The sequence below is a fragment of the Heterodontus francisci genome, chromosome 22 (genome assembly GCF_036365525.1).
Source record: "Heterodontus francisci isolate sHetFra1 chromosome 22, sHetFra1.hap1, whole genome shotgun sequence".
Classification (NCBI taxonomy): Eukaryota; Metazoa; Chordata; class Chondrichthyes; order Heterodontiformes; family Heterodontidae; genus Heterodontus; species Heterodontus francisci.
Genome location: NC_090392.1, coordinates 19,703,166 through 19,712,223, shown reverse-complemented (window position 1 = coordinate 19,712,223; position 9,058 = coordinate 19,703,166).

Below are 9,058 nucleotides of genomic sequence, written 5' to 3'. Positions count from 1 at the left end.
CACACTCTGACAGTCTCTGACACTCTCAGACTCTCTCAGACACTCTCTGACACTCTATATCACTCTCTATCACTCTCTATCACTTTCAGACACTCTCTGACACTCTCAGACAATCACTATCACTCTCTATCACTCTCTGACACTCACTATCACTCTCTATCACTCTCTATCACTCTCTATCACTCTGTATCACTCTCTGACACTCTCTGACACTCTCAGACACACTCTGACACTCTCTAACGCTCTCTATCACTCTCTGACTCTCTCTGACACACTCTGACAGTCTCTGACACTCTCAGACTCTCTCAGACACTCTCTGACACTCTCTGACACTCTCTATCACTCTCTATCACTCTCTATCACTCTCTGACACTCTCTGACACTCTCAGACAATCACTATCACTCTCTATCACTCTCTGACACTCTCTATCACGCTCAGACAATCACTATCACTCTCTATCACTCTCTAACACTCTCTGACACTCTCTGACACTCTCAGACAATCACTATCACTCTCTATCACTCTCTGACACTCTCTGACACTCTCAGACACTCTCAGACACTCTCTGACACTCTCTGACACTCACTGACACTCGCTGATACTCTCTGTCACTCTCAGACACCTCAGAAACTCTCTATCACTCTCTGACACTCTCTGACAGTCTCTGACACTCTCAGACTCTCTCAGACACTCTCTGGCACTCTCTGACACTCTCTATCACTCTCTATCACTCTCAGACACTCTCTGACAATCTCAGACAATTACTATCACTCTCTATCACTCTCTGACACTCTGTATCACTCTCAGACACTCATTATCACTCTCTATCACTCTCTATCACTCTCTATCACTCTCTATCACTCTCTATCACTCTCTGACACTCTCTGACACTCTCAGACAATCACTATCACTCTCTATCACTCTCTGACACTCTCTATCACTCTCAGACACTCATTATCACTCTCTATCACTCTCTATCACTCTCTATCACTCTCTGACACTCTATATCACTCTCTGAAACTCTCTGACACTCTCTGACACTCTCATACACTCTCTATCAATCTCTATCACTCTCTGACACAATCTGACACACTCTGACACTCTCTGACAGTCTCAGACACTCTCAGACACTCTCAGACACTCTATATCACTCTCTGACACTCACTGACACTCGCAGACACTCTCTGTCAATCTCAGACACCACAGAAACTCTCTATCACTCTCTGACACTCTCTGACACTCTCTGACACACTCAGACACTCTCTATCACTCTCTATCACTCTCTGACACACTCTGACAGGCTCTGAAACTCTCAGACTCTCTCAGACACTCTCTGACTCTCTCTGACACTCTCTATCACTCTCTATCACTCTCTGACACTCTCAGACACTCTCTATCACTCTCTATCACACTCTATCACTCTCAGACACTCTCTATCACTCTCTATCACTCTCTGACACACTCTGACAGGCTCTGAAACTCTCAGACTCTCTCAGACACTCTCTGACTCTCTCTGACACTCTCTATCACTCTCTATCACTCTCTGACACTCTCAGAAACTCTCTATCACTCTCTGACACTCTCTGACACTCTCTGACACACTCAGACACTCGCTATCACTCTCTATCACTCTCTGACACACTCTGACAGGCTCTGAAACTCTCAGACTCTCTCAGACACTCTCTGACACTCTCTGACAATCTCTAACGCTCTCTATCACTCTCTGACAGTCTCTGACAAACTCAGACACTCTCAGACATTCTCAGACACTCTCAATCACTCTCTGACTCTCTCTGACACACTCTGACACTCTCTGACAATCTCAGACACTCTCTGACACTCTCAGACACTCTCTATCACTCTCTGACACTCTCTGACACTCTCAGACACTCTCTGACACTCTCTGACACTCTCAATCACTCTGTGACACACTCTGACACTCTCTATCACTCTCTATTACTCTCTGACACACACTGACACTCTCAGACACTCTCTGACAATCTCAGACACTCTCTAGCACTCTCTGACAATCTCAGACTCTCTCAGACACTCTCTGACACTCTCAGACACTCTATTTCACTCTCTGACACTCACTGAAACTCGCAGACACTCTCTGTCACTCTCTATCGCTCTCTGACACACTCTGACAGTCTCTGACACTCTCAGACTCTCTCAGACACTCTCTGACACTCTCTATCACTCTCTATCACTCTCTGACACTCTCTGACACTCTCAGACAATCACTATCACTCTCTATCACTCTCTGACACTCACTATCACTCTCTATCACTCTCTATCACTCTCTATCACTCTGTATCACTCTCTGACACTCTCTATCACTCTCTGACACTCTCTGACACTCTCAGACACACTCTGACACTCTCTAACGCTCTCTATCACTCTCTGACTCTCTCTGACACACTCTGACAGTCTCTGACACTCTCTGACTCTCTCAGACACTCTCTGACTCTCTCTGACACTCTCTATCACTCTCTATCACTCTCTATCACTCTCTGACACTCTCTGACACTCTCAGACAATCACTATCACTCTCTATCACTCTCTGACACTCTCTATCACTCTCAGACACTCACTATCACTCTCTATCACTCTCTATCACTCTCTATCACTCTCTGACACTCTCTGACACTCTCAGACAATCACTATCACTCTCTATCACTCTCTGACACTCTCTGACACTCTCAGACACTCTCAGACACTCTCTGACACTCTCTGACACTCACTGACACTCGCTGATATTCTCTGTCACTCTCAGACACCTCAGAAACTCTCTATCACTCTCTGACACTCTCTGACACTCTCAGACAATCACTATCACTCTCCATCACTCTCTGACACTCTCTAACACTCTCAGGCACTCACTATCACTCTCTATCACTCTCTATCACTCTCTATCACTCTCTACCACTCTCTGACACTCTCTGACACTCTCAGACAATCACTATCACTCTCTATCACTCTCTGACACTCTCTGACACTCTCAGACACTCTCAGACACTCTATATCAATCTCTGACACTCACTGACACTCGCTGATACTCTCTGTCCCTCTCAGACACCACAGAAACTCTCTATCACTCTCTGACACTCTCTGACACTCTCTGACGCTCTCTGACGCTCTCCATCACTCTATGACACTCTCTGACACTCTCTATCACTCTCTATCACTCTCTGACATTCTCTGACACACTCAGACACTCTCTATCACTCTCTATCACTCTCGGACACACTCTGACAGTCTCTGACACTCTCAGACTCTCTCAGACACTCTCTGACACTCTCTGACACTCTCTATCACTCTCTATCACTCTCTATCTCTCTCTGACACTCTCTGACACCCTCTGACACACTCAGACAATCACTATCACTCTCTATCACTCTCTGACACTCTCTATCATTCTCAGACACTCACTATCACTCTCTATCACTCTCTATCACTCTCTATCTCTCTCTGACACTCTATATCACTCTCTGAAACTCTCTGACACTCTCTGACATTCTCGGACACTCTCTGACACTCTCTGACACTCTCATACACTCTCTATCAATCTCTATCACTCTCTGACACACTCTGACACTCTCTGACAGTCTCAGACACTCTCAGACACTCTCAGACACTCTCTATCAGTCTCTGACACTCTCTGCCACTCTCAGACATACTCTGACACTCTCTGAAACTCTCTGACACTCTCTATCACTCTCTGACAGTCTCTGACACTCTCAGACACTCTCAGACACTCTCAATCACTCTCTGACTCTCTCTGACAGTCTCAGACTCTCTCTATCACTCTCGGACACTCTCTGACACTCTCTGACACTCTCTATCAATCTCTATCACTCTCTGACACACTTTGACACACTCTGACACTCTCTGACAGTCTCAGACACTCTCAGACACTCTCAGACACTCTCTATCAGTCTCTGACACTCTCTGACACTCTCAGAGACACTCTGACACTCTCTGACACTCTCTGACGCTCTCTATCACTCTCTGACAGTCTCTGACACTCTCAGACACTCTCAGACACTCTCAATCACTCTCTCACACTCTCGGACACACTCTGACACTCTCTGACAGTCTCAGACACTCTCAGACACTCCATATCACTCTCTGACACTCACTGACACTCGCAGACACTCTCTGTCACTCTCAGACACCTCAGACACCTCAGAAACTCTCTATCACTCTCTGACACTCTCTGACACTCTCTGATGCTCTCTGACAAACTCTGACACACTCAGACACTCTCTATCACTCTCTATCACTCTCTGACACACTCTGTCAGGCTCTGACACTCTCAGACTCTCTCAGACACTCACTATCACTCTCTATCACTCTCTGACATTCTATATCACACTCTGAAACTCTCTGACACTCGATGACACTCTCTGACACTCCCTATCACTCTCTATCACTCTCTGACACTCTCTGACACTCTCTATCAATCTCTATCACTCTCTGACACACTCTGACACACTCTGATACTCTCTGACAGTCTCAGACCCTCTCAGACACTCTCAGACACTCTCTATCAGTCTCTGACACTCTCTGACACTCTCAGAGACACTCTGACACTCTCTGACACTCTCTGACGCTCTCTATCACTCTCTGACAGTCTCTGACACTCTCAGACACTCTCAGAAACTCTCAATCACTCTCTCACACTCTCGGACACACTCTGACACTCTCTGACAGTCTCAGACACTCTCAGACACTCTCAGACACTCTCAGACACTCCATATCACTCTCTGACACTCACTGACACTCGCAGACACTCTCTGTCACTCTCAGACACCTCAGAAACTCTCTATCACTCTCTGACACTCTCTGACACTCTCTGACGCTCTCTGACACACTCTGACACACTCAGACACTCTCTATCACTCTCTATCACTCTCTGACACACTCTGTCAGTCTCTGACACTCTCAGACTCTCTCAGACACTCACTATCACTCTCTATCACTCTCTGACACTCTATATCACACTCTGAAACTCTCTGAAACTCGATGACACTCTCTGACACTCTCTATCACTCTCTATCACTCTCGGACACACTCTGACAGTCTCTGACAATCTCAGACTCTCTCAGACACTCTCTGACACTCTCAGACACTCTATTTCACTCTCTGACACTCACTGAAACTCGCAGACACTCTCTGTCACTCTCTATCGCTCTCTGACACACTCTGACAGTCTCTGACACTCTCAGACTCTCTCAGACACTCTCTGACACTCTCTATCACTCTCTATCACTCTCTATCACTCTCTGACACTCTCTGACACTCTCAGACAATCACTATCACTCTCTATCACTCTCTGACACTCACTATCACTCTCTATCACTCTCTATCACTCTCTATCACTCTGTATCACTCTCTGACACTCTCTATCACTCTCTGACACTCTCTGACACTCTCAGACACACTCTGACACTCTCTAACGCTCTCTATCACTCTCTGACTCTCTCTGACACACTCTGACAGTCTCTGACACTCTCTGACTCTCTCAGACACTCTCTGACACTCTCTGACACTCTCTATCACTCTCTATCACTCTCTATCACTCTCTGACACTCTCTGACACTCTCAGACAATCACTATCACTCTCTATCACTCTCTGACACTCTCTATCACTCTCAGACACTCACTATCACTCTCTATCACTCTCTATCACTCTCTGACACTCTCTGACACTCTCAGACAATCACTATCACTCTCTATCACTCTCTGACAATCTCTGACACTCTCAGACACTCTCAGACACTCTCTGACACTCTCTGACACTCACTGACACTCGCTGATACTCTCTGTCACTCTCAGACACCTCAGAAACTCTCTATCACTCTCTGACACTCTCTGACACTCTCTGACGCTCTCTGACACTCTCCATCACTCTCTGACACACTCAGACACTCTCTATCACTCTCTATCACTCTATATCACTCTCTGACACTCTCTGACACTCTCAGACAATCACTATCACTCTCTATCACTCTCTGACACTCTCTAACACTCTCAGACACTCACTATCACTCTCTATCACTCTCTATCACTCTCTATCACTCTCTACCACTCTCTGACACTCTCTGACACTTTCAGACAATCACTATCACTCTCTATCACTCTCTGACACTCGCTGATACTCTCTGTCCCTCTCAGACACCACAGAAACTCTCTATCACTCTCTGACACTCTCTGACACTCTCTGACGCTCTCTGACGCTCTCCATCACTCTATGACTCTCTCTGACACTCTCTATCACTCTCTATCACTCTCTGACACTCTCTGACACACTCAGACACTCTCTATCACTCTCTATCACTCTCGGACACACTTTGACAGTCTCTGACACTCTCAGACTCTCTCAGACAGTCTCTGACACTCTCTGACACTCTCTATCACTCTCTATCACTCTCTATCTCTCTCTGACACTCTCTGACACTCTCTGACACTCTCAGACAATCACTATCACTCTCTACCACTCTCTGACACTCTCTATCACTCTCAGACACTCACTATCACTCTCCCACTCTCTATCACTCTCTATCTCTCTCTGACACTCTATATCACTCTCTGAAACTCTCTGACACTCTCTGACATTCTCGGACACTCTCTGACACTCTCTGACACTCTCATACACTCTCTATCAATCTCTATCACTCTCTGACACACTCTGACACTCTCTGACAGTCTCAGACACTCTCAGACACTCTCAGACACTCTCTATCAGTCTCTGACACTCACTGACACTCGCAGACACTCTCTGTCACTCTCAGACACCTCGGAAACTCTCTATCACTGTCTGACACTCTCTGACACACTCAGACACTCTCTGACACTCTCTATCACTCTCTGACAGTCTCTGACACTCTCAGACACTCTCAGACACTCTCAATCACTCACTCACACTCTCGGACACACTCTGACACTCTCTGACAGTCTCAGACACTCTCAGACACTCTCAGACACTCCATATCACTCTCTGACACTCACTGACACTCGCAGACACTCTCTGTCACTCTCAGACACCTCGGAAACTCTCTATCACTGTCTGACACTCTCTGACACACTCAGACACTCTCTATCACTCTCTATCACTCTCTGACACACTCTGTCAGGCTCTGACACTCTCAGACTCTCTCAGACACTCACTAACACTCTCTATCACCCTCTGACACTCTCTATCACACTCTGAAACACTCTGACACTCGATGACACTCTCTGACACTCCCTATCACTCTCTATCACTCTCTGACACTCTCAGACTATCTCTATCACTCTCTATCACTCTCTGACACTCTCTACCTCTCTCTGACACTCTCTGACACTCTCTGACACTCTCAGACAATCACTATCACTCTCTATCACTCTCTATCACTCGCAGACACTCACTATCACTCTCTATCACTCTCTATCACTCTCTATCACTCTCTGACACTCTATATCACTCTCTGAAACTCTCTGACACTCTCTGACATTCTCGGACACTCTCTGACACTCTCTGACACTCTCTATCAATCTCTATCACTCTCTGACACACTCTGACACTCTCTGACAGTCTCAGACACTCTCAGACACTCTCAGACACTCTCTATCAGTCTCTGACACTTTCTGACACTCTCAGACACACTCTGACACTCTCTGACACTCTCTGACGCTCTCTATCACTCTCTGACAGTCTCTGACACTCTCAGACACTCTCAGACACTCTCAATCACTCTCTCACACTCTCGGACACACTCTGTCACACTCTGACAGTCTCAGACACTCTCAGACACTCTCAGACACTCCATATCACTCTCTGACACTCACTGACACTCGCAGACACTCTCTGTCACTCTCAGACACCTCAGAAACTCTCTATCACTCTCTGACACTCTCTGACACTCTCTGACGCTCTCTGACGCTCTCTGACACACTCAGACACTCTCTATCACTCTCTATCACTCTCTGACACACTCTGTCAGGCTCTGACACTCTCAGACTCTCTCAGACACTCACTATCACTCTCTATCACTCTCTGACACTCTATATCACACTCTGAAACTCTCTGACACTCGATGACACTCTCTGACACTCCCAATCACTCTCTATCACTCTCTGACACTCTCAGACTATCTCTATCACTCTCTATCACTCTCTGACACTCTCTGACACTCTCAGACACTCTCTGACACTCTCTGACACTCTCTGTCACTCTCTGACACTCTCAGACACACTCTGACGCTCTCTGACACTCTCCATCACTCTCTGACACACTCAGACACTCTCTATCACTCTCTATCACTCTCTGACACTCTATATCACTCTCTGAAACTCACTGACACTCTCTGACATTCTCGGACACTCTCTGACACTCTCTGACACTCTCTATCAATCTCTATCACTCTCTGACACACTCTGACACACTCTGACACTCTCTGACAGTCTCAGACACTCTCAGACACTCTCAGACACTCTCTATCAGTCTCTGACACTCTTTGACACTCTCAGACACACTCTGACACTCTCTGACACTCTCTGACGCTCTCTATCACTCTCTGACAGTCTCTGACACTCTCAGACACTCTCAGACACTCTCAATCACTCTCTCACACTCTCGGACACACTCTGACACTCTCTGACAGTCTCAGACACTCTCAGACACTCTCAGACACTCCATATCACTCTCTGACACTCACTGACACTCGCAGACACTCTCTGTCACTCTCAGACACCTCAGAAACTCTCTATCACTCTCTGACAATCTCTGACACTCTCTGACGCTCTCTGACACTCTCTAACACACTCAGACACTCTCTATCACTCTCTATCACTCTCTGACACACTCTGTCAGGCTCTGACACTCTCAGACTCTCTCAGACACTCACTATCACTCTCTGACACTCTATATCACACTCTGAAACTCTCTGACACTCGATGACACTCTCTGACACTCCCAATCACTCTCTATCACTCTCTGACACTCTCAGACTATCTCTATCACTCTCTATCACTCTCTGACACTCTCTGACACTCTCAGACACTCTCTGACAC